Raw genomic sequence first — 27,516 nt, 5'->3', positions numbered from 1 at the left:
TAATACCTGGATTCATGGTACATCTTTCCAAATGGCCATATGCAAGCTACTGTTTCCCAAGAGCAAAAGAATGAAGGTCACTCAAGCCCTTCCTTAGTTGTGTCTAGTTCACAGTGTCCTTGAAGATCCTTCTACAACTCCCACTCAGCTATCCTGATTTCAGGGTTTGTGCCTCTAGGATATACAGTTCAAGCATGACTTGATTCTACTGCAAAAATGTCTCTTATTTGAGAGAGTATTTCAATTCAGATCCTTACCTGACAGGTGAGCAGCAACTGGTTAACTTTCCATTTGGATCCAGCTTCATGATGCCTTGTACTCAGTGCCATGTGGGTTCAAGCCATGGTTCTTCTCCTGACAAAGTGGGGAGCTTGGAAGCATCATTTTACCCAAGAGTTGGCATCTTCCCCCTGAAAAGGAGATCATTTTACTTATCATGTGTTTCTCCTGAGAACATCATCACAGTCAAATAAGGGGATGGATGGCAATAGCACTGAACTACCAACACGTACCTATCTATGAAAGCAAAGAATGACTCCCTTAGACGCATCACTCTAGACCAAACGTTTTTAAACACCATCATCCTCCTCATAAGGAGAACAACTGACTTCATATAAAAACTTACCCATATTTCAAGGATCTTCTCAAATACCATTTCTTCCATGAAGACTTCCCCAATTTTCAATTCAATACTCTCATAGTCTCAGTACTGCTGTATACTTCTAATCATTCCTTCCTTCACATTTAATTTTTCATGCATCTTTCCTGTAGTGGTCATCTCATTTAAGAGATATCTGAATGGTATTCTTAACCTCTTTTCTTTCACTCCCCACACACATCCAAGAAATACTTAATACTATAATTTCAATTCCTTGGTATTTCATCCCCCTCTTCCCATTGCCCCTACTACTGCTTGCATTACTGTCATTCATCACTTGGGTAACTGCAACAGAAATTTTAACATACTCCCCAAGCTCTGGTCTTACCTCTGTTCCACTCAACTCCCCCATTGGGCTACCAGAACAATCTTTCTAAAATTTAAATACAATCATATCACTGTTAATATCTTTCAGCAGTTCCCCATGCCCTCAGGATGAAATTCAAACTCCTCAGTATAGAATGGCCCTGCCATTTTTTTTGGGGGGTCAAAAAAAATTGTATGGTAGTGCCACAGAAACAAATAGACCAATTAAACAGAATCACGAGCCTAGAAATAAACCCAAGAATATATGATCAACTAATATTTGACAAAGAAGTCAAGAATATTCAATGGGTAAGAGACAATCTCTACAATAAATGCTGCTGGGATAATTGGATATTCACATATAAAGTAATGAAACTGGATCCTTACTTTACTCCATTCACAAGAATTAAATTAAAATGAATTAAAGATGTAAATATAAGACCTGAAACCATGAAAATCATAGAAGAAAACACAGGAACAAAGCCTCTTGACATGGTCTTGGTAATGAGTTTTCAGATATGACCCTAAAGCACAAACCAACAAAATCAAAAATAAAGAAGTGGGACTATGTCAAACTAAAAATGTCTGCTCAACAAAGGAAACCATAAACAAAGTGAAAAGGTAACCTACAGAATAGGAAAAAAATATTTGCAAACCATTCATCTGACTAAGGGGTTTATTCCAAAATATATAAACAATTCCTAGAACTCAATAGCAAAATATAAATAAATAATCCAATTAAAATGAGCAAATAACTGGAATAGATATTTCTCCAAAGAATATATACAAAAGGCCAACAGGTATATAAAATGAAGCTCAACATCACTAGTCATTGGGAAGATGCAAATTAAAACCACAATGAGATACCCATACCCGTTAGAATGCCCATTGTAAAAAAAAGATAAGAGATAACACATGCTGGCATGGATTTGGAGAACAGGAAATCTTGTACACTGTTGGTGGGAATGAAATTTGTACAGCCACTATGGAAAACAGTATAAAGGATCCTCAAAAAATGAAAAATAGAACTACCATATTATCCAGAAATTCCACTTCTGGGGATACGTCCAAAAGTAATGAAAACACTAACTCAAAAAGGTATCTACACACCATGTTCATAAAAGTATCATTTATAATAGCCAAGACATGGAAACAACTTAAATGTCAATCGATGGATGAATGGATGAAGAAGCTGTGGTGTACATATCCAGTGGACTATTATTCAGGCATTTAAAAAAATGAGGAAATTCTAATATTGGTTACATTATATGATTCTTGAAGGCATTATGCTAAGTGAAATAAGTCAGAGAAAGACAAACACTATATGATCTCACTTATATATGGAATCTAAAAAAAATTCATAGAGAAATCAGACTTGTGGTTACCACTGGCATGAGGTGGGGGGAGGGGGAATTGGAGGAAAGACATCAAAGGATACAAACTTCAGTCATCAGATAAGTAAGTACTGAGGATGTAATGTACAATGTGGTTACTCTAGTCACACTGCTCTATGACATATAGGGAAGTTGTTAAGAGAATAAATCATGAGTTCTCATCACAAGGAGAATTTTTTTTCCCTTTACTCTTTTTTCTCTTCTCTTTATTTTATCCATATGAGAAGATGGATGTTAGCTGAACTTATTGTGGTATTCATTTCACATAATTCATTTCACAAATCAAGCCATCATACTATATTCCTTAAACTTATACAGTGATGTATGTCAATTATTTCTCAATAAAACTGGGGGAAAATTTTTCACCTAGGTGCTGTCTTCTCTAGAAAACTGTCTTTAACCTCCTTCAAAGACAAAATACATTTCTGATCTACATTTTATAGCACTGTGTATTACACTACACATACAAAAACTAAGTGAATATCCTATACACATCTTATTATTTATTATTCCCCATCAGACTGTTCTCCTTAGGTAAAGGAATAATAGGTACACCATATTCCAGGGTTTTCCATCACCTGTTTGGTTTTTGCTAGGAAAGACTGCTCTGAAATTAGTATTTTCCTTTTGAAGTACCTGGGCCCAGAGCCTAGTTTCCAGAGAATTCACCTAGTTTGCTATACTATGAACTAGTCTTCCCTTGGTTGTTGGTGACTTATGACAGATTAATTTCAGACATTAATCTGTTACTCATGGACTTTATGCTATATTTATTTTTTTTTTAAATGAGCTGTCTTTCTTTTTTTTTCTTTTCAAATTTTTATTTAGATTCTAGTTAACACACAGTGCAATGTTGATTTCAGGAGTAGAATTCAGTGATTCATAACTTACATACAACACCCAGTGCCCATCACAAAAAGTACCCTCCTTAGTACCTATCACCCATCTAGCCCATCTCCCACCCACCTCCCTTCACCAACCCTCAGTTTGTTCTCTACCTTTAAGAGTCTCTTATGGTTTGTTTCTTTCTCTCTTTTTTTTTCTTTTTTTTTCTCCCCTTCCCATACATTCATCTGTTTTGTTTCTTAAATTCCACATATGAGTGTAATCATTTGGGATTTGTGTTTCTCTGACTTATTTCACTTAGCATAATACATTTTAGCTCCATCCACATTGTTGCAAATGGCAAGATTTCATTCTTTTTGATAGCTGGGTAATATTCCATTTGTATATATATACCACATCTTCTTCATCCATTCATCCATCAATGGACATCTGGGTTCTTTCCATAATTTGGCTGTTGATAATGCTGCTATAAACCTCAGGGTGCATGTGTCCCTTCAAATCAGTATTTTGTAGGGTAAACACCTAGTAGTGAAATTGCTGGATCACAGGGTAGTCCTGTTTTTAACTTTTTGAGGAACCTCCACACTGTTTTCCAGAGTGGCTGCACCAGTTTGCACTCCCACCAACAGTGCAAGAGGGTTCCCATTTCTCCACATCCTCATCAATATCTATTGTTTCTTGTGTTGTTAATTTTAACCATTCTAACAGGTGTGAGGTAGTGTCTCATCGTGGTTTTGATTTGTCTTGTCTTTGGGAAAATGTTTATTCATGTGCTCTGCCCATTTCTTCACTGGATTATTTGTTTTTTGAGTGTTCAGTTTGTCAAATTTGGATACTAACCCTTTATCAGATATGTCACTTGCAAATATCTTCTCCCATTCCATAGGCTTCCTTTTAGTTTTGTTGATTGTTTCCTTCACTGTGCAGAGCTTTTTATCCTGATGAGGTCCCAATAGTTCATTTTTGCTTTTGTTTCCCTGGACTCTGGCACCCTGTTTAGTAAGAAGTTGCTCCAGCTGAGGTCAAAGAGGTTACTGCCTGTGTTCTCCTCTAGGATTTTGATGGTTTCCTGTCTCATACTTAGGTCTTTCAACCACTTTGAATTTATTTTTGTGTATGGTGTGATAGAGTGGTCCAGTTTCATTCTTCTGCATCTTGCCTTCCAGTTCTCCCAGCACCATTTGTTAAAGAGTCTGTCTTTTTTTCCATTGAATACTCTTTCCTGCGTTGTCGAAGATGAGTGGACGAAATAGTTGTGGGTCCTTTTTTGGGTTTTCTATTCTGTCCCATTGATCTATGTGAAGGACTTAATGCTTTATATCCAGTTGGGTGATAAAATAATTTAATTGAGTGAAAGAATGTATTAGTTACAGTCACTAATTGGGTGTTTTCAACTCAAACTATCATCTTAGCTAAACAGAAAACCGTCTAATTTTGCAGAATCAAATCCTTAGCCACTTGGTCCAGCGCCTCCACACTCTTCTCAGGAAGCCAAGCAATGTCCTCTCATGCATGGGCTGAGTAGGTGGAAAACTAGCCAGTGTGAAATGAGGGGTAAGGAGAAAGCCTATGAGGGAGACCTCTCCAGTACCCCATCTAGAAAAATACTTTTCCCTTAGAGGGTTTGTATTCCAAATCTGCTGCCCATTTCTTTTGCTACAGCAAATTAAATTCCTGAAATTGTTTTAGAGCAAGGGTCAGCAAACTTTTTCTTAAAGGGCCAGATAAACAGTTTAAGTTTTGTTGGGCCAAGCAACAAAATGGAAGCAAGTATATAGGTACTGAGAGGACTATTTAAAACATAATTATTTAATTTGTTTTAATTGTTTTAATGTTTATTTATGTTTGAGAGACAGAGACAGAGGCTTGAGCAGGCGAAGGGCAGAGGGAGAGGGAGACACAGGACATGAAGCAGGCTCTGGGCTTGGAGCTATCAGCACAGAGCCTGATACAGGGCCCGAACTCACAAACCGTGAGATCATGACCAGAGCTAAAGTTAACTGAGCCAACCAGGCACCCCAAAAATGTAATCATTTAAAAATGTAAAAATCCATTCTTAGTATGCAGGCTCTGTGGCTGGATTTGGCTTAGTATGCAGGCTGTGTGGCTGTGGTTTGCCAGCCTATGCTCTAGAGCGTTGCTTATCCTCTTTAAGACAGCAATTTGGGCATTTGAAGATAGTGCTCATGGTAGCATACTCCCAAACACTGCCCCATATCCAATCCCTAGATACAGCCTTGGCTTCTTTATTTTTCCCCTTTTAGGGTCTCTGGAGCCCTCCAGCTTAGCAACACTTACAACAAATTATCTATTTCAAAACATGGCACTCAGGTTTAATGCAATACTCGAGCTCTTGTTTGTGAGGCATAAATTCCAGCAAGCATCACTTATTCAGAATCCATACTTTTATTTGGAATTCTCTTTTGTTCTCCCCTCCTACCTCTGCTTCACATAAGTAAGGTCCTAATCATCCTTTTTATCTCAACTTCAGACTCCTCAAACCAGCCTCCACTGACCACCATATCCAAAATCCTGCCCATTTCTCACTTCTATTTCAGTGCCTTTATTTGTTTTTCTTCAGAGACTCTAATGTAATTTATAATTATTTTATTAATTTGTCTACCTGAAGGATTTTTGTTTTCTGACCCAGCAAAATAAAGTAAAAGCTGTAAGAAAGGTACAATAATTTCTAGTTCTAGCCTTTATAGAGTAGCTGCTATCAGATTTAACCTGTGCTGTAAAAGCTGAACGAAATATATAAAACTATTGTTTTCCGGTATTGAACAATAACCAAGGTAAAGCTTTGAGCCTCAAGAGAAGGGAAGCATATGAGGTAAAACCCTCCCATTTACACACCAGCTTTCATTGTGAGGGCGTTTTTTCCAAATCACAATGCAGAAAACTAGAATCAAGCAGACAGCAGCAGTTTTGCTGGGTTGGGGAAACAGAGATCAGAGTTCACAACTGCTCAAATGACTGGGATTTGTGCAGACACAAAATTCCCTGAAGTTTATAAATTGCTCACACACACCTTCCCTCATTGACCCTTCCAGCAGTCAATGCAGAGGAGGTGAAATGAGATGAAGACTCTAAGAAAGTACCATTAGATGCTGAATCTCCATGGTCTGCTCCCTTCCCCAGAGCCTCTGCCTCTAACTGGTGCTTTTTCATGGCAACGCTATTTCCGTATTTGTGCTTCTTGGGAACTGAGATTGTCAGTAACCGGACTCATTAACACCATTTTTTTTTTTTTTTAGTTTATTTGTCTAGATGTTACAAGTAAATCTGTTTCCTAGCAACTCTGTCCCCTGCTCCCTCAATTTTCCCTACTCATTATCTTCCCCATGATCAACTACAAATTAGCCAAATTATGGGCAGGTTTTAGATTTCCCAGAAACGGAAGGGCATTTCAAACATTGTTCTTCTGGCATAAAGTGGCTCTAAGGGCCCATGCTTGCTGAGGACAAAGCAGGAAAATGGAAGTGGCCATTAATCTTAATGTGCCTGCAGATCTGGGAGCCAGGCCTCCCGGGATAGCCATTTAAGTGCAGTCTTCTAGCCATTTCATGTAAGAGCCAATGTTAACCCCAAGAGGAACCATAATTCTGGAGAAAAGGGGATCCCCCATGACATCCTCTGCAAAGTTAATTGTCAATATGATGGCTCCACTCTCAGCTCTGTAGTGAAATCCCTGAATGACACTCCAATTCCACATCCCACACTTTAATATCCTAAAAATCAGACAACTATTCAAACCGACCTGCCAAATACCCTTTGAAAAAACATGAAAAAATGACTCCTATACCAATATAAAATGCAACTAGGGACTCATGCAGCCTAGATGCTTCTCAAGCTCAAGGCTTCCCAGCCATGAATAATCTACATTGAAGACAATTTCCCAAACATAGTTTTTTTTCTGTCATTATTTCCTTAAAGGTTCTAACAAAGATAATTTCAGAACTGTGTCCAGGAACTAAGGTTAATCCTAGGTGATATGAACTGTTATTTTACTTTCATATATTTATTTATTCATATATTTTAAGTACCTACCATATACCAGACACTGTTCTAAATGCTAAGCATGTAGTAGTAGACAAGTCAAAAGTCCCTGTGCTAGACATTATGAATAGGTCTCTTCTTCCAGGGCTATAGTAGGATTACACTTCCCTGCCTATGTGACGGGAGTGATTTGGCCAATGAAATGTGAACTGTACTATTATATATCACTTTGCGGTAGAAGCTTAAAAGTCAAGGTATACTTTGCCATGTTCTCCTTTCCATCTGCCTCAGCAACTAGCCTAGTTCCTGGAGTTAGAAAAGCTCATAGGAGAACCCCCGGAAGATCCAGCATAGATATGTAACATCTTATATGTTATCGTGTGCCATTGAAAAAATATTTATTAAAATCTAACTTTTTCTGATACAGCCCAATTGTTGTGGACGCATATATTCAAAATTCTCTCTCTCGTGATATCCATCTGAGTCCTACCTACCCTGATCATATGGCATAAAATCTAATAGTCACAGCAAGACAAACCCTGTTTCTCAGGTACAGAAGAGTGTTGTGATGTCTTTCAACTATAAAGGCAGCAGCAGAATACAAAGGAAAGAGCCCTAGCCTGGAAGTAAGAGGAACTAGGCCCTTGAGGCTGTTGCAGGTTGGCTCAGAATCAGGTACGTGCAGGCATCTGAAAGCCTAGCGCGTCACAGGTTTCCAAACCTAACTGTCCACTAGATTCAGCACCTGATACTGTCAAAAGATTTCTCTTAGCAGATCACTAGATCTGGGCAGATGCCCTGAAATTAAGCTCCTCAGCTGATTCTAACGCATCATGCAGCTTATGCAGTCATTGTTTGAAGTCATAAGCCTCCTCATAACACGTCATGTTGTCCCATCCATTTGATAGTGCCTGTACCTTGGTTCCTGATTTTCATACCTACTCCCATTCTAGGATTGGGATTCTGTTCTGAACATAAGCATACCAGGCTGGAGCCTTGGCCACATGCATGCCAATCCCCCTGTTCTGGTAACTGAATCCTGTCAGCCAAACTCGCAGCCACTGGTTTGAGTTCTGCTTAACAGAGATGACAGGGGACAGATACTTGATACCTCTGTGATTCAGGGCATAATCACTGCTTAAAAAAGAGGCCCTTCTGGGACTCACATTTGGGATACAGTGGGATAACAATAAGCCCACATTCCCTTCTCAGACACCTTTGCTCCCAACACCTGTTAAGGGGCGTTTTAGCATGTGACCTAGTCAACTGCACACCTAACACACACAAAAAGGCAACACAAGAAAAGTCAATCTACTAATTGACTAGGAAATAATCAGTGCTCTCTCTTGAGAGTTTTAACAAAGGGGGGGAAATGTATAATCAGGCACATGTATGTTTAGACTGAAAGGTCATGTAGAGTCGTGAACAGGATGGTCATTTTTAGCCACACACTTACCAATTATCTTAGAAAGTGGTATTACTCAGAGAAACCAATCAACATTTTTTAATGCAGCTAGAGAGTAAAAAACAGACACAAGAGAAAACCCCATCCTTAGGACCTTTACAACAAAACCTATGCCTTTCTGAAACAAAGTACACAGTTATCTTTCATTTTTGTGAAGTGTCCCTGTAAATTTTCAAAACTCTCCTTTACTTGAACTAGCAAGAATGAGTTTAGTTCTTTGAAAATAAAAAAAAATTTCCTATGTTGAATTCCCTTAAGTGGTGAACCCTGGTCTTATTCTAGCCTGGAGCTTCCTTTTGGGTGTAACAAAGTAGACTACTACAGGACTTAGGACATCCTTTCCTACCAGCCGGGGCCACTAAAGCCCCAACATTACTCCCATCTGAATCAATCTTAATCATGCAAATATTTCTCTTTTCCCCCCCAGCTTTACTGAAGTATGATTGACAAATAAAATTGTAACATATTTAAAGTATACAATGGGATGATTTGCTATAAGTAAACATTATTAAAGGAGTCACGCCATCCAGCTAATTAACACACCCATAACTGTGCATATTAATCTTTTTTTGATGATTTAAGAACACTCATGTTTTATTCCCTTAGCAAATTTCAATTATACAATACAGTATTATCAACCATAGTCACCATGTAATACATTAGATCCTCAGATTTTATGCATCTTATAACCGTAAGTTGGTACTCTTTTACTAACTTCTCTCCATATCCCTCACCCCCCCAGCCCCAGGCAACCACCGTTCTACTGTTTTTATGAAGTCAACCTCTTTTTTTTCTTTTTTTTTAGATTCCACATATAAGTACTACCATGCAGTGTCTTTCTCCATTCAGTTTACTTCCCTTAGCATAAATAATGCCCTCTGGGTTCATCCATGTTGTTGCAAATTGCAGGATTTTTTCTTTTCTACAGCTGAAAAATATTCCATTGGGTGTAGGTGTGTGTGTATGTGTATACCTCACTAGTATATATAGGTAGGAATACATATATAGGTATATATATTACATTTTCTTTGTCCATTCATCCATTGACAGACACTAAGTTTTGTTTGTTTTTATGTGTTGGCTATTATGAACAATGTGACAATGAATAGGGACAATGAACAGGTGTGAAGTGATATCTCATTGTGGTTTGGACTTGTATTTCACTGATGATTAATGATGCTGGGCATCACTTGTTCCTCACGTGTTGCACGAGTACTTGTTGGCATTTGTATGCATTCTTCAGGAAAAAATGTCTATTCAGGTCCTTTGTTTATTTTTGATTGGATTATTTGGGTTTTTTGCTATTGTGTTGTATGGATTTCTTATATGTTTTGGATATTAACATGGTTTATCAGATATGTGGTTTGCAAATATTTTCTCTGATTCCATAGGTTGACTTTTCATTTTGTTTATGGTTTTCCTTGCCAAGCAGAAGCTTTTTTTTAGTTTGATGTAGTCCCAACTTGCTTATTCTTTCCTTTGTTGCCTTTGGTGTAGGTGTCAAATCCATAAAATTATTGCCAAGACCAAAGTCAAGGAGCTTACCCATTAAGTTTTCTTCTAGGAGTTTCAGGGTATTTTCCCAACACCATTTTTGAAGACACTGTCCTTTCTTCTTCTTCTTCTTCTTTTTTTTTTTTTTTTTGTAGTTTTGTCAAGAATTAATTCACCATATATGTGCGGGTTTATTTCTGGGTCCTTTACCCTATTCCAGTGAACTTTGTGTCTGTTTTTATGTCAATATCATACTATTTTTATTATAATTTTGTAATATAGTTTGTGAGTAGGAAAAACAAATTCCTCCTGTGTTTCTCCTTTACTCTCACGCTCCTACACTTCTGATACCAAATGTGTGGATTTTCCATACATCAAGCAATTCTAAGTGACACCACCTTGGTGTTCTACAATTTGAAGGTGGGCACTATCTACCTGGAGACAGTATCAGATCCCAGAGGTTAAGGGCTCAGTCCTACAAGACTGTCCTCCTACTTCAGACCCTAATTCCAAGTCCAAGTTGTTACTTGTGCTTCTGACCCGTGGCTATAAATCAGAGGTTCCCATGACACCCTCCTCAGGTTAGATTAATTTGCTAGAATAGTTCACAAAACTCAGGAAAACCATTTACTTAACTCAATTACTGGCTTCTTAAAAATGACATAACTCAGAAACAGCAAAATGGAAGACATACTAGAGCCAAGTATGTAGGAAAGAAGTGAGACGCTTCCATGTTCTCTCCCTGTACACCACTCTCCCCGAACCTCCACATGTTCACCAACACAGAAGCTCTCCGAACCCTGTATTTTGGGGATTTCTATGAGGGCTACCTACCTCACAAAAGTATGATTGATCATTAGCTCATTCTCCAGACCCCTTTCCTTTTCCTGAAGGATGAAGATAGGGATGAAAGTTCTGAGCTTCTAGTCAGGATTTGGTCTTTCTGGTGGCAACCCCATCCTGAAGCTACTCAAGAGCCCTGAAGAGTCACCTCATTAGAACAAAAGATACTCTATCACACAGGAAATTTCAAGGGTTTAGGAACTCTCTGTCAGGAACCAGGGTCAAAGATCAAATATTTAAACAACAGATGTTCTTAGTGCTCTTATCACTTAGGAAATTATAAGGGTTTTAGAATATCTGTGCCAAGAACCAGGAACAGAGACCAACATAATTTTTTTCTAGTATTTCCCAGTTTGCTATCCAAAAGTGTGATGCCCTTAGCTTTGTTCTTCTTTCTCAAGATCACTTTGGCTATTCAGGGTCTTTGGGGGGTCCATATGAATTTTAATACTTTTTTTTCCCATTTCTCTGACAAATGCCATGGAAATTTTGATAAGGACTGTATTGAATCTGCATTTTTTTTTCTGCTCCCTCTTCACTGAGCCTAGAGGGGACAGTCCTGTGGGGTTCTTGAATGCAAGCTCCAATGTCTCTCAGAGCTAGGTGTTTTGGGGTCCTGTCTCTCTGGTGGTAGTCTTAAAATCTGGGGTGCCAGATGTGTGGTCCACACCCTTGCTCTTCAGGGAGAAGTTGGGAGTTGGGGATTTCCCTCCTAATGGTAAGATGTTGTGACAGGGATGAGGTTTATGGCAAGAGTCTGTCTCAACTTTTCCTATGCATTTTGATGTGGGTATTTCCTCAGATGCCTGATGTGTAGGAGTCATTCAACTTGTTTCTAAATTTCTCTAAGGGGGAACTGACCTGTGCATAGCTGTATATCCCCATCCATGTAAGGAGGGAAATTCAGGAGGTCCCCAGGTTGTCATGTTGGTGATATCCTCCCAAATACTAAGTACACCAATATTTCAACAAGATTATTTGTTTACTTTTACTTGGCCCTACCTCTAAATTGAAATAGCTTATTGTTCTTTTGCTACTTTTGAAAAAGTATGAAAACAATCAACTGATATCTATTTGACAAAGTGTTAAACAGTTGGGTAAACAATATTAAAATGCATCCTAGCACCATAATCGAGAATTTTCCACCATACTTTCTTATTAATCCATATGTGCCCTGATTTAAGGAAATTTATAACAAAAAAAATATTGCAACTTATCATAAATTATGAGGGCAAATTTGCTTTCCCAAAACAACTCTTCAGATTCAGAGCACTGTCCTCCCATGTGTAAGCATGTGCTTCAAAGATAAAAAACTACTCAGGAAAACTGAGTGGCAAAGAAAGAAATATGGTAGTGTCCACTGACTGATGGATATCTTTGTAATCCACAAAAATCAATAGGAAAGCAGAATGTGATTTGCATAGATCTCCAGGACATGCCACTTATTAATGATGGTGAGGCCCCCCTAGGGCTCCTGAGACTCTGGGATGAGTTTAGCTAACTAACCTCATTCAAACACACTCAAGACTATCCCCAGGAAACGATTTCACAGCATTATTCTTTCCAAAAGGCAAGTCTTGCTGTGAGTTAGTTACGTCTGTCTCCTCTTTTCACAACACAGCTAATTTAATGCCCAGAGTCCTGTCTGCCTCCACATCTTAATGTACTGATTTCCTTCTTTACTGAAATGCAGCTGATACGACCTGGGACAGTCATAGTTGAAAGGGAAACTGAATCTCCTACCAGACTCACCAGTGTTTGCTGAGCAACACTCCCCTCACTATACCTTGTCTTTCTTTTGCAGAACAAGGAAAAAGTTTTAAAACATGGATTTACTGGAAGACAGGCATTAACAGTACATTTATTCACTCATTATGTAGGAATTAATAGATGTTTAATATAATTGTTAGTGATTATATGTTTGTTAAATTTCTGTATGAGAGTTTTATAAATCTTTTTATATTTTTAAGTTTATTTTTATTTTGAGAGGGTGGGGAGGGGCAGAGAGAGGGAGACAGGGAGAATCCCAAGCAGGCTGTGCATGGAGCCTGATGAGGGCTCTAACCCTCTAACCATGAGATCATGACCTGAGCCAAAATCAAGACACTTAACCTGACTGAGCCACCCAGGAGCTCCTATAAACAATTTTAAAACATTTAATATAGCATGATGGTTAAGGATATGGCCCCAGGAATCAGTGGTGTGGGTTTTAGTCATAGCCTTTTCACTCCCAGCTGTTGTTATCTTCTAAGTTTTAGTTTCTCCCTCTTTAAAACAGGAATGAAAATAGAAATAACCTTGCCCTGTGTAAATTGAATGCTATTCATGTGTGCTGGTTAATTTTGTGTGTCAGCTTAACTGAGCCATGGTGGTAGAGGGAGAGAAGGAGGTACCCAGACAGTTTATCAGACATTAGTCTGGGTGTGTCTGTGAGTATGTTTTTGGATGAGATGAACATTTATTTATTTATTTTTTTAACGTTTATTTATTTTTGAGACAGGAGAGACAGAGAATGAACGGGGGAGGGTCAGAGAGAGGGAGACACAGAATCTGAAGCAGGCTCCAGGCTCCGAGCTGTCAGCACCGAGCCCGACGCGGGGCTCAAACTCACAGATCTTGAGATCATGACCTGAGCCGAGGTCGGACGCTCATCTGACTGAGCCACCCAGATGCCCCGGATGAGATGAACATTTAAATCAGTAGACTGGATAAAACAGATTGCTCTCCCTTATGTGGGTGGCCCTCACCTAATCAGCTGAAGGCCTGAATAGAACAAACAGCTGACCCTCTCTCAAAAAGAAGGGAATTCCTCCCACCTGGAGAGAAAAAAAAACCAAAACCAAAAAATACCTACCTGAGCTGGGACATTGGTCTTGTCTGGCCTTCAGTCTTGGACTGAAACATCTGCCCTTCTTGGTTCTTGGGCCTACCAGCTTGCAGACTGACACTTCCATCATCAGCTCACCTGGCTCTCACACTTTTGGACTAGGACTAGAGCAACACATTTTCTCTCCCGGGTGTCCAGCTTGCTGACTGCAAATCTGGGATTTCTCAGCCTCAACAACTGCATGATCTGATTCTCTGTAATAAATCAGTATCTCTTGATGATAGACAGACAGAGAGACCCTAATAGTTCTGTTTCTCGGGTAAACTCTAATGCACCACACCGAGCACTTAGCACAAGCGTCAGACTCATACTGAGTACCTAATACAAGGATAGCAACTATCATAAATAAGAGGCTGTCCTGGGCACAGGAGGAGGCCACCACTGAGATGACTCAAAATCAAACATTTGCCTTCAGGGAACTCGGATTAATAGTAGTGATAGGGGGGCGCCTGGGTGGCGCAGTCGGTTAAGCGTCCGACTTCAGCCAGGTCACGATCTCGCGGTCCGTGAGTTCGAGCCCCGCGTCAGGCTCTGGGCTGATGGCTCGGAGCCTGGAGCCTGTTTCCGATTCTGTGTCTCCCTCTCTCTCTGCCCCTCCCCCGTTCATGCTCTGTCTCTCTCTGTCCCAAAAATAAATAAAAAATGTTGAAAAAAAAAAAAATTAAAAAAAAAATAGTAGTGATAGGGTGTGTGTATTACTAAATGTCATTCCTTTGTTTAAAATCCTTCAATGGCAACCTAGGAGCTACAGGATAGAACTGCCGACTCCTGAGGATGGAATACAAGCCTCTTCATTATCTAGTCCTTGTAACACTTTTGCATGCCCTTCACGCTAACATGGTCTTCTATTGCACTGAGTTCCCTCTCACCTCAGTGGGCTTTCAGAAACTGCACTTCTGCCTCTGAAGACGTGTTCTCTTTGTATTCCTGAAAACCCCCTATTCATCATATCTCGTGTGACTTTAGATGCTCCTCTACCCATGTTCCCTGTGGCACCTTTCCTTCTCCTTTAAAGCCCACACCATAGTCCATCACCACTGCTGGTTTTCAAATTCTGCAGAAGTCCCAGCATGAGTCCAAGTCACCCCCATCTAGGATGCCAACACATCGAAGAATTCTGGAGGAGCAACCAGAGGCCACATGATAGTGAAAGGGGCCCAGGAGCCTCTGGGGAGAACCCGACCTCAAAGAAGATGATGCAGGAACAAAGCCTCAGGCCTGGACAGGAGGGTACTGTAATTAACCGGATATTTACCTAAAAACCTAAAAAGCTAGTGGTCAGGAGCTGTCATCTTATTTCTCTTACTTCCCTTAGAAATACTTACGCCACTTGCACTTTCTCAGCCCAGACTTTCTTCTTTTAACTTCCTGGAGCATGGGACAGAATTAATTTGCATGACCAATTCAGCCCACGAAAGGTTTCAACTTATCTTCTGGAAACTAGTGTGTGGCTGGTTAGCTCAGTAGTTGGAAGCTCACAACATGGATCCAGTCTCCATGTAGACCAAAACAACTACTATGGCCTGAATGTATCCAATGCCAATGTGAAGGGATGTCAATCTAAACTGGAATTGGAGGATATAAAATGGAGAATGTCAAGCATGTACCTTCAGCAGAACAGAATTTAAGAATGAAGCTCATTTTGCATGAACGCCTGATTTACAGAAGACCTTCTGACCAATGACCATCTACCAAGAATATCTCCCTTTCCTCAAACCAATGAACTTAGTGCTTGGACTCTGGTTGGACTTCCTTCCTTTTGCACTCCTTGCCCATAAATACAGCCCGCCCCAAATCCTCAATGCACTTGCCTGCAGCTTGCTACGCATGACTTTCTTGAATTGCAACTCCTCTGCTATCCCCAAATACCCTCAATTTCTGGTCATTTGAGCTTGCCTCAGTTTACCTGTGATAGGAACATGTAGGAGAGCACACAGTACATGACATGAAAGAGTGAAGAACATCCTCTCTTCTAGCAAAACTAGAAAAACATGTTCTACTTGTGAAATGTTGCAGAAGCCTTGCCTGATACTTTGCTGTCCCCAGAGCCTTCCCAAAGCTTTCCAATCCCCATAGCTAAAGCCATTCCATATCTTGTCCTGGTTGAGATACACTTAAGACAGCTAAGACTCAAATTCTTATCAGAAATAATCCTTAATAATATTTAATATCATTGTATTTGATTACATGTTCAGCATAAAAAACAATTATAGAAAAGCTCAAAAATAAAATTACCTCTAATTAAGACCCTCAGAATAATATATAGTATTTTAGTATATATTTTTTCCAGAATTATACTCATATAAACAAACATATACACACAGTGGTAGTATATCGAAATATTGTAGTGTGACTTGCTTTTTTCACTAACTACATGATTTGAACATTCTTTCATGTTATTAAACAACCTTCTACATTATTTTTATGGCTTTGAAATACTCTATTGAAAGGAAGAATCATAATATCATAATACCAATCCCTCTTTTGTTGTATAGCAAGTTATTTCTACTGTTTTTGTTATTCGAAATAATTAATGTTCTTGAACCATAATCTTTCTGAGCCTCCAGGAATTTCTTAGGTTAAATACTAAAAAAAAAAAAAAAAATGGAAACACCGGATCAAAAAATATGCATATTTTTGAGAATTTTGGAGCTGATTTCCAAATAACCCCATAGAAGGGAAGTTTGGGCAGAGTATTTCCTCCAACAATACATGAGACAGATTCAGAAGAATTTAGGGAATTCTAAGCTCATAGAGATAACACAGCATCCATCTATCCATCTATCCATCCAACCAGCCATGCATGCAGCAAATATTTACTGAGTGTGTACTCTACACACGTGCTAGGGACAGAATAATAAGAAAGACAAACATATTTCCTGCCCTCCCTGTACTCACAGTCTAGTAGAGAAATCAGACCAGCAATGACAATACTGATCAGTTTAGCCTTATTACTGCTTCCATTCTGACACTAACTCTCATTTTAAAAACAAGGCCCTGCCTTGTTGTTTTTTTTTTTAATTTTTTAATGTTTACTCATTTTTGAGAGACAGAGTGTGAATGGGAGAGAGACAGAGAGAGAGGGAGACACCGAATATGAAACAGGCTCCAGGCTCTGAGCTGTCAGCACAAAGCCCAACGTGGGGCTCGAACTCATGGACAGGGAGATCATGACCTGAGCTGAAGTTGGATGCTTAACCTACTGAGCCACCCAGGCGACCCCTTATTGTTGAAACTAAGGGCCCCATGCCAGGTCTTCTTATTTGTCCTGACTAGGGTCTTTTTCTCATGAATTCTCTTAAAGGTGCTATAGAGTACTGGAATAGCAGCCAACCCAGCTGACAGCATCTCCCTTCCAGCTGAGAGTCTGTGCAAGTTACCCGTGCCAGCCTCCAGCTGCACATTATTCCTTTTCTGGAGAGAAGTAATAAAAATCACGACCACTTTGGGCCTCATGTTACTCACTCTGTCCCAGGCCTTATACCAGGTCCTTAATAAAAATTATTTCATTTACTCCAAACAACAAGGCAAGGGAGATGATGTGTTGCTATTCCAATCTACAAATAAGGAACAGGAGGATCACAGAATTTCTAACTTGCCCATTGTCAGACAGCAGAGGCAGGATATAAATATAAGTCTCTCCTACCTGCATTGCACTGTACTATTTGCCTAGGTCTCTGTCCATGCCCTGCTACAATGTTTTATCCTGCCCAACTAGGCATTTCCTGGTCATCCACTGCTAGAAACTTCTCCAAAGGCCTATCACACCCAATGGGCAGCTGGGGGCTGGCATTCTCCTAACTACTTGAGAAGGTATCAAACTGCCTGGAGGCAAACTCAATGATACCCACTGCCACTGATTCTCAAAGTGTGGACCAAAGGTCATCCCCCACAGAACAGAATTTAAATCCTTGTTTAAATGAATAGCAAAATATGGTATATGCATACAATAAGATATTATTCAGTCATAAAGAGAAATGTAGTACTGAAATATGCTACAACATGGATGAACCTCAAAACTCTACGGCAAAGTGAAACAAGCCGGATGCAAAAGACATATACTGGGTGATTCCATCTATAGCAAGTACCCAAAGTAGGTAGAACCATAGAGACAGAATGCAGATTAGCGATCACCAAGACCTGGGGAGCACTGGGGGACAGGGAGTGACTGCTTAATGGACACAGTGTCTCCTTTGAGGGTGTTGAGAATGTCTCAGAACTTAGAGGAGATGGTTGCACAACACTGTATGTGTCCTAAATACAGGATATTGCTCACTTCAGGATGGTTAATTTTGTCATGCTAAGTTTACCTCAATTTAAAAAGGGAGAGGGGCACCTGGGGGGCTCAATTAAACATCCAACTCTTGATTTCAGCTCAGGTCATGATCTCACAGTTTGTGAGTTCGAGCCCTACATCGGGCTCTGCACTGACAGTGAGGAGCCTGCTTGGGATTCTGTCTCCCCTTCTTTCTCTGCCCATCCCCCACTTGTATGCTCGCACGCTCTCTCTCTCTCTCTCTCTCTCAAAATAAGCAAACATTTTTTTAGAAAGTAACATTAGGGGCGGCTGGGTGGCTCAGTTGGTTGGGCGTCCAACTTCAGCTCAGGTCATGATCTCACAGTTTGTGAGTTCAAGCCCCACATCAGGCTCTGCTTTGATGGTGCGGAGCTTGCTTGGGATTCTCTCTCTCTTCTCTCTGCCCCTCCTTGCCTTGCTTGCTCTCTCCCTCTCTCTCAAAACAAATAAATGAACTTTTTTTTAAAAAAAAAGGGGGAGAGCAACGACCTACTGAGTCTACATATTTGGGCTCAGAAATGTCCTTTTGTACAAGATCCCAGGTGATCCTGGCATACACTGAAGTGTGAAAATATTCCTTAAAAACACTCCCAGGACAGCTAAATAAGACAATCATCCAAAAGAACCCAAAAGTTCAGGGTGTTTGTTTTTCCAAAGCTCGAACGTAAGAAAACAAATCCTAATGCAAAAGCATGGTTATAAAGTAGCACAAAGAGCCCTAATGTGACGCAGCATCATTGATCTGCCTGGTGCCATTATTTTCAATTAGCAAGGAATCCAGAGGGTTTGCCTGAGTCACATGTATGTGTCCAGCCCCATCACTGGGAGGGGGGAAATGAGGACAGAAAGCAGGGGCAGGAATAGAATGTGACATGTGTGAAGAAGGAAGAGTGCTAGGCCAGAGGAGGAGGGATACTGGCTAATCGATAGGACCAGGCAAAGTAACGGCAGAGCTCCTGCACAGCCCTGAATTCAAGTAAACGGGAATCGATGGGATAAAAACCGTGGATTCAATAAAGCCATTAAGTCACGGCAATTCCTTTTGAGGCAAATTAATTCCTCCATGGCTGTGTCCCCTGTTGCTCCCAAGACTCAATACTCTCCTGGCAAGGGATTTGGTTAGCACGGCTCTCTATAAAGGCTTCATGACCTCCTCTCCCCCATTTTATCCCGATGGGAGGGGGACTTCATTGCTTTGGCTGTCTTCCATCCACACATTGTTCTTGCGTCAAGCCCTAAGTGAATTGCTTATGTTGCAAGGGGAATGACCTGACTGCACCTGCTAAAACCTAACAAGGGGCCAGATCCTCAATGGTTAGTGCTGTTGGTGATAACCTTCCTAGAGAACCACACCAAGTCATTGTGTGTTCCCTTACTCATGAACACAGCAGCAAGACTAATCCTGAGACAGGAGCTATACTAAGAATATCATATACATTTGTCTTCATTAATTTCTGCAAAGGCAGAAATACCTATGAGGTAGCCACCATTGTGTCCATTTCATGGATGAGGAAACTGAGTCTTGAATGGTTTAGTAACTGTTGCAATGTCTTCTGACTCCAAAGCCTGCCTCGTGATCCCTACACTAAACTGTCTTCATACACTGAAACCCTTTAAGACTCCAGGAAATGACAGGATCCGACTCCACCCACCACCCACCAGCAGTCAGGGGGGATAAGTGAGAGCATGAAACATACAAAAGAGTGGACTTTCTCCCCACTACACAGTCTATGTTCTGAGGGACACTGACAAATAGACTTCTATAGTCCCCTGCACTGTTATTGGCCCAACAGTGCTGTTACTGGTGCTGTCGTTAGCACACAGCCAGGTCAAGAAAGACAAGGGAATATATTTCAGGTGAGTGAGTACTAAAGACCCACAACCCAGACTTGCTACAAGGACACATATGCAATACATTAAGATAAGTGAAAGCAATTGTTTTGAATGTGAAAGACCTGTGTCCTAACTCCCAGCAACTCCTTCAAGTTGTACGGCCTCTGGCAGTTTTGACCTTGCTAAGGATCTACAGTGCCATTGGTAAATTGGACTATGTTTATCTTACATGGTGGCTGGAATAAGTGAATGGTGTACTCCACTTAAGAGCATTTAGCACATGCCTGGCACAGAATGAATTCTTAAATGCTAGCTACCATTATTATTCCCAAGACCAGACCACTGCATGACAACCCTGCCTGCCTGCAAACATTAGAGCCTGTGTTCACGTAGACCTATGCCCACCCAAACCTGGGTGTCCTTTACACTAAGCAGTGTGTAGCCTAGTTATGGAACCTCTCTTAACGTCCATTTACCTGGCAGCTAAACAGGGATAATAGTATTATCTGCCTCCCAGGGCTTATAGTCTGGAATATTAAAAAAGAGAGAGGCTTTAGTGACAGCCTGGCCCTTGATTTTATGGATTAGATCACCCATGGTAACACCCTCTTTACCCAGAGTTTTAGACTCCACCATTTTTTCCTGTCCCAATACTGCAAAACAGGTTGATCAGGAATTAATGCAGTGTTTTAAAACTCTGCAGGGCACAGAGCCAGAGGATAGCATGGAAGAAGCCAGGTGGGGTCCTGGCTTGCAGCTCATGGCACTTGGAGTCACTGGCCACTAGGGGCCGTTGGTAAGCCACAGAAAGCAGGAAGGATGTCTACCTGTCAGGTTTTTAACGCTGCCTTTCTTATTTAAAGGCCTTTCTGGATTATCAGAAATCTAGCTCAGGGACCTTGCAAGGAGGCCTGGCTTTATTTTCTATAAGGGTGTTAGCCCCGTTGCCTCCTGAGATTGAAGGGAAAAGGACATGTATGCGTTTTGCATCTTTGAGGGGATAGCTTGCTCCTATCTAGTTAGTGAGCCACAAGGCTGGTCAGGAAAAAACACCTGTGTGGTAGAGTTTGTGAAATTCAGGGAGAACCTCCACCTGTAAGAATGTCCCCAGTCCCCAGTGGCTGGAATCCCTTTAAGTCTTATATATACTGTAAACTTGTAAACCCCACTGATAAATGTGGAAATGCAGGAAGGGGACCACATGGCAGGCCACTGTGAGATGCTGTTATGCAGAAAAGGAACTGGGAGCACAAGAGAAAGCATGCAAGCCTGGAGTTGTCAGATGTGGGTCTGACTTTTAGGTTAGCCAGTTATCAGCTGTGAAGCCTTGGGCAAGTTACTTAACCTCTCTGAGTTTCAGTTCCCTTTAAATCCCCTGTCTCCTGGGGCGCCTGGGTGGCGCAGTCGGTTAAGCGTCCGACTTCAGCCAGGTCACGATCTCGCGGTTAGTGAGTTCGAGCCCCGCGTCAGGCTCTGGGCTGATGGCTCGGAGCCTGGAGCCTGTTTCCGATTCTGTGTCTCCCTCTCTCTCTGCCCCTACCCCGTTCATGCTCTGTCTCTCTCTGTCCCAAAAAAAAAAAAAAAAAAAAAAATTAAATCCCCTGTCTCCTGGGCTTGGGTGAGTTTAGTTAAATGAGATGACATATACAATATTTTGCACAGACAGACAGACAAAGTAATTTCTATTTAGTTGTCATTCTTCTTTCCTCAGGTCAAAGTAAGAGCTGAACTAAAGGCCTAGAGAGCAAATATGCCGGTGGGTATTGGGGGACTAGGAAGAGAATCAGGGTACAAGGAAAGTTTAAAAGACAGGAGGTAATCAAAGTAGATGTCTCTAATTCATTGACGTCCAGACAAAGCACGTAAAGAAACCCCAACGTGACTGTGCACATATTCAGAGTTCTTTTTCTGTTTTTAGGGTATGTTTTTAGGGTGTGTAATGGCACATGTATAAATGTGTGATATTAGTGGTGTTCAAACTACAGCTCAAATATACATCCCAGATGCCAGAGGACTTGAAAGTCCCCTGCAGGCAGGACACCAGAGGCAAAATGTGACTAGAAAAAAATATTAGTTGATAGAGAGATCAGGAAAAATGAGGAAGACTATAAGTCTACCCAATTCTGGACCCCACATTGTGAAAGCAAATCAGAACACATCCACAGGACAGTGAATGCCTTGGGAAGAGTACACAAACAGTCCCTGAAAGTGAGTTGACCAAAAAAATATGGCAAGAGAAACACGAAGGGAATTTGATCCCTTTATTTGGATCTACCTTCCCAGAAGGTAGACTTAGGATCACTGAGCATTGGAGAGTCCATGAATATTGTTTTCAATATTGTATATTCGCTGTAAGTGTGTAATGTATGTATTGTACATCTTTGAGGGGAAAAGAATCCATAACTTAAGTCAGATTCACATCAGACTTCAAAAACACTCAAGCATCCTTGATATAAGTAATAACAGCTAATATTTATCGAGCAATTACTAGGTACCAAGCACTGGGCTAAGCCCTTTATGTAAATCATTGCCCTTTATGTAAACCATTGAATCCTCACAAGAACCTTCCAAAGCCATCCAAAGGTGGGATAGCTGATTATGAATGCAGGCTTTGGAGCCAGCCTGCCCTAGTTGATATCCCAATTCTGTCACTACACTAGCTACTTGACTTCTGGCAATCCACTTTCTCAGTTTCCTAGTCTGTAAAAGAGGGATAATAATGAAAACCTCCAAAGTTGTCTTGAGGATTAAGTTAGTACATGTAAAGCTCTTCAAATAGCAGATGACAAATAGTATATTTTATAACTGTTAGCTATTTGAGAGGCATGCTGGTAAATGTCTTAAAACAAGTGAAGGAGCAAAATAAGCTCTAATTTAGTATTAGAGCTTATGTGATATATGTGCCATCCTGGCCAATGTCAAGCTAGCAAAATGAAGTCCACCAGCTCTAAAATTCCTAAAAATCTAACAATCAGCTTTCATGAGATGATGAAGCCAGTTCCAGCATACCCCTCTATTACAGCACCCCCCCCCCCAACAATAAGTGCTAAATGGAAGGGTGCCTGAGTGGCTCATTCAGTTAAGTATCCCACTCTTGGTTTCAGCTCAGGTCATGATCTCATGGTTCTTGAGTTCGAGCCCGGCATCAGCTGTCAGCATAGAGCCTGCTTAGAATTCTATCTCCTTCTCTCTCTGCCTCTCCCCTGCTCGCTCTCTCTTTTTCTCTCTCTTTCAAAAAAAAAAGTGCTAATTGGACATGGCCAGCAGATATCTTCCTAGTTCCTTGAAGGAGTGGAGCTCATGCAGAATTGGGAGAAGCAAAGTTGATATTCTGTTAGAGTAGATAGGTTAGAAAGGGGGAGTTGAAGAAAGGCTGGCAAGAGAATGAAATCTGTTTGGGTGAAGAGTTTTCTGTAAGTGGTGGACACAGATCTTCTTTGGGGTAAGTGGAAATCAGCAGCGATCGCACATGGAGAGCTTATTACATGCAAGGTGCTTTCACTCCATGCCTTTGTTTAATCTTGAAGACAGCCCTGTGAGGTAGGTGGTCCTAGGTGGCACTTGCCCCAGGTTCACAGAAGACAGAAAGGGGGCTCCAGGACATGAAGAATCTGTCTAGGAATATAAGGCAGGAGGGAAAGGACCTGAGAGCAGAGCCCAGGCCTATGTGACCCTAAAGACCATGCTCTTCCTACTTCTTTATGCTGCTGTTCATACAACAGAGAAACACCCAGGCACTTGGGTCATTTTAAGGGAGGAGAGGGACGTCCTTGGAACCCTCTTGGGTAAATTCTAAAGGTGGATCCTTGACTTTCCACACTCTTTCCACAGCTTGCTCCAGAAAACCCCTTCATGGATGAATCCTTCAAGCTGTTCCATGAACACAAGGCTCCCCCAGCCACCCAAATCTCTAGGACCTTTCTTTTGCTGCCACCATGGGGTTACTTCCCTGGGAAGTTTTCTGGGACTATCAATATCCTCTGACTTTATCCACTAGAGTCCTTCCCACAGAGTAAGTTCAAGCACCCACCCTGAGGCCATTTAGGGAAACTGTACCCATGAAGTCATATAGGTGACCTAGGAAGCCATGCCAAAAATGCTAAATTTTTCACCATCCCTTAGGGACTTTCTCCTTCTATTTCTCTAGAGAGACAATATGGGTATAATTACGATGACAGTTTCAGGAATTAGATTGCTCAGTTCCAACTATGGCTCTGTCATTTGTTAATGATGTGACTTTGGGCAGCGAACATAATCTTTATGTGCTTCAGTCTCCTCATCTGAAAAATGGAGATGATACAGGGTCCTCATCAAAGCAGTGTCATGATTTACAATAAAATAATATTGAAAAAGGCCTTAAAGGAGGCTTATAGTAATATTGTAAAAATATGACACACTCAATACATGTTACAGCCTGAGCATCTTCCAAGTGCAATTTTTTGGGTCCCATCCTCCCATTCTGGAATTCTGGTCTTAGAGCTCCTTGACTTGCTTATATTGAGCCCAAACCAGTGGTTCCTAATCTTTTGAAAAGCTACCGATCCTTTTGGAAAGTAAAAACTATATATCCTATTTCCAGTGAAATACACATATGCAAATTTTACATATATTTTTCAGGGGACTACTTTGACCTGTGAAGCCCATCCTCGGCCATGCCCACCAGCCTAAAATTCTCTGCCTTCCATTTCGGTTTGTCCATCCTTGATTTGGCTCACAGAGCCTTGCCTCTTCCCACTGCATTTTTATCTCCCCTGTTTTCTCGTATTTTTTCTACATGCAAGGGTTTTTCAGCATCCCCTTCTTGCCTGCCTCCAATCCATTATTAAGTAACATAGCTCGTCATCCAACAGCAACCCCAAAACCACTAAGAATCAAAATAATTGGGATGTTCAAGTGTACATTGGCAGTACTAGAGAGAATTGTAATATTGTGCAGAGAAGATCCCGAATTATCTTCCCTTCAAACAATCACAGTTTCTCCTCCTCTAATTTACATACCACCATCCCACTTTTACCATTTCTAAAGCCAGCTCTCAGTTCATAATAATACTTTCAGTACAGGGCAAGCTTGATACTGTAGCATCCTATCCTCCATGAAGATAAGTCCAAAATACTTATCTTCCAAAGGCAACACTTCGTTGGGATCTAGGCTGAAATTTAGCAGGTCCCCAGAAATAAGATACTGTCCATAGAAGTGTACAGCATAGTTAATCAGTAGAAAGACCACGGCTTTTTCATATAATATATATGTGTGACCTTAGTCAAGTCCTCTGAGCCTTGCCTTAGTCATCTGTAAAATGGAACTAAGAATGAGAGTAAGCGTGGTGGTAAGCATGAAATGTCACCAGCAGTCACTCATCAACTGAATATGTTTATTGAGAACTTGCTGTGAGTTAGGCATCATGGTGAGACTGAGAATAAATGTAAGGGAAAGATGTAGTGCCTACCCTCAAATTGCTCACAGTGCCTTTGGGAAAACATATCTTGGCAACTCTGTGTTAGAAGAATACACAGGATGCTCTAGAAATCTAGAGAAGAGACACTTAGCAAAATGCTTAGCACACAGCAGGCACTCAGCAAATGTGACTTCTTTTCCTTAGCTGACAGGTAGACCCTCCAGTAACCAAATCAATATATATATATTTTTTTTAAACAGATGAGGCCCTCGAGGGTAAATCCTTGGTAATGCTTGTCTTCTCTAACACCAGAAGGTATCATTTCCCATCATCCACCCAAAATGCAAGGGGAGAAATCCCCCAAAGCTTCATTAGGCAGAGGACAGAGAGCCATACAGACCAAATGAGTTGAGCCCAACTGTTCACTCCATTCATTAGAGCACTTGCTGTTCTTAACTTGTGGCCAGGAGAGCAATAATAAAGAAAGCAGCCAAGAAAATTAATCAGGACCCAGAGAATTTTAATAAAATGTTATTAGAAGTCAGCACAAACTGTGGGGAGGAAAGGAGGTACAGTCTCTGGGGCATCTATTCCTGTTTTAATTGGATGACTCAGGTCTAGCCGATCTAAAAAAAATGCCCCACTGATCCCTAGGTTTTGCTTTGCTCATTTGCCTACAGCCAAATCACACTTCTTATTTCTCCTTCAGCGCCCACCATGTCCATCACCTGCCCCATACCACTTTTATTAGTGACCCCCAACCCTCTATTTCAGAGGACTCTACTTACGGAACATCCAGGGCACTTTCTCTGGCAGACAAGTGCCCGGTATTAGAAATCAGAGAACCAGGCATTTGGTCTCAGCTTCTGCCTTTAACCCACTGTTAAAAAGTTCCCACTGTGGAACTTTGATCAAAACCTACATTCCCCACTAGGCCTCAGTTTTCTCATCTGTAAAATGGGGACATTGGACCTTTCATTCTACCTATTGTCTTTCTACCAGTCTGTGATTCTAAAAAGTACATTCATACCCCATGATAGGCAACAAAAGAGTTTTAATAACAGCTTCACCCCTGCCTGGCATTAAAGGACAAGATGATCTTGCTTTATTCTTTTCTGCTTCCTGTGAAACCTCCAACCTGAATAAAGGAGTTGGCCTCTTTGCCAGCTATCTGATATGAACCAGCTTTCTCTTTGGAACTTCTGCACAGTGCTATCAACACGCTGGCCTTCCCTCGCTTCCTTACATTCACATAGTGCTTTGTCTCACTACTGGGGATTAAGGCGTGCATTTGTTGTGATGACCACAGATGATGTATGGAAGTGTTAAATTACTGTATTTCATACCTACTATCACTGTATATCCCTAATATCACACCATATGTTAACTAACTGCAATTAAAAAATATATATATACATATATATACATATACATATATACATACATACATATATGTATATATACATATATACATATATATGTATGTATATATGTATATATGTATATATACATACATACATATACATATATATACATATATATATATATATATACACACACATATATGGCTGCCTCACCTATTAACTTTATCAAGGTTTCTGTGAGGTAGGTAGAATGCACATTATTATTCCCATTTTACCTATAAGGAAACTGAGACTGAGAAAACTTAATTGAATTGCTAATCTTATACATCAATTAAATGATAGTCTAGACTCATGCTTAAGTCTCCCACCCACTGTTCTTATTACTCTATTATCACATTCTGCTCAGACAACTCCAGGGACATTCCAAAACTAATATTCTAACAGTCTAGGATAGGGAGAGTGTGATACTAATTTTAAAATTACTAATGAATACATACTAAAAAAATAATTGTGTAATGGATAAAAGTATAGGAAGGCCAAAGACCAGATAAGAAAGGAAGAGGAAAAAAGAATAATTTTTCACCATAGAAATGGTCTTTGGTCTTTCACCAAAGAAAATGATTACCAACCATAACGGACGTAGATCAGCTTCTTGGCAATAGGAAAAAATATTGCAAACACAGCTTTGAGATTAAATTTTTCAGAAAAAGCAACGTAAGGATTTTTTCCTCCTCT

General features: G+C 40.5%; 1 long non-coding RNA gene across 1 annotated transcript in view; it reads right to left on the bottom strand.

Annotated features, from left to right (window-relative positions):
* LOC131506837 (uncharacterized) overlaps window positions 1-27,516 on the bottom strand; it is a 127,814-nt gene that overhangs the window by 39,042 nt on the left and 61,256 nt on the right. The window contains exon 3 of the long non-coding RNA XR_009259169.1: window positions 258-410. This is a non-coding gene — a long non-coding RNA (uncharacterized LOC131506837). The remainder of the gene's footprint in view (window positions 1-257; window positions 411-27,516) is intronic.

The sequence above is a fragment of the Neofelis nebulosa genome, chromosome 1 (genome assembly GCF_028018385.1).
Source record: "Neofelis nebulosa isolate mNeoNeb1 chromosome 1, mNeoNeb1.pri, whole genome shotgun sequence".
NCBI classification, from domain to species: Eukaryota; Metazoa; Chordata; class Mammalia; order Carnivora; family Felidae; genus Neofelis; species Neofelis nebulosa.
Note: the sequence above shows the minus strand (reverse complement) of the source record. Positions and strands in the feature narration are given on the sequence as shown.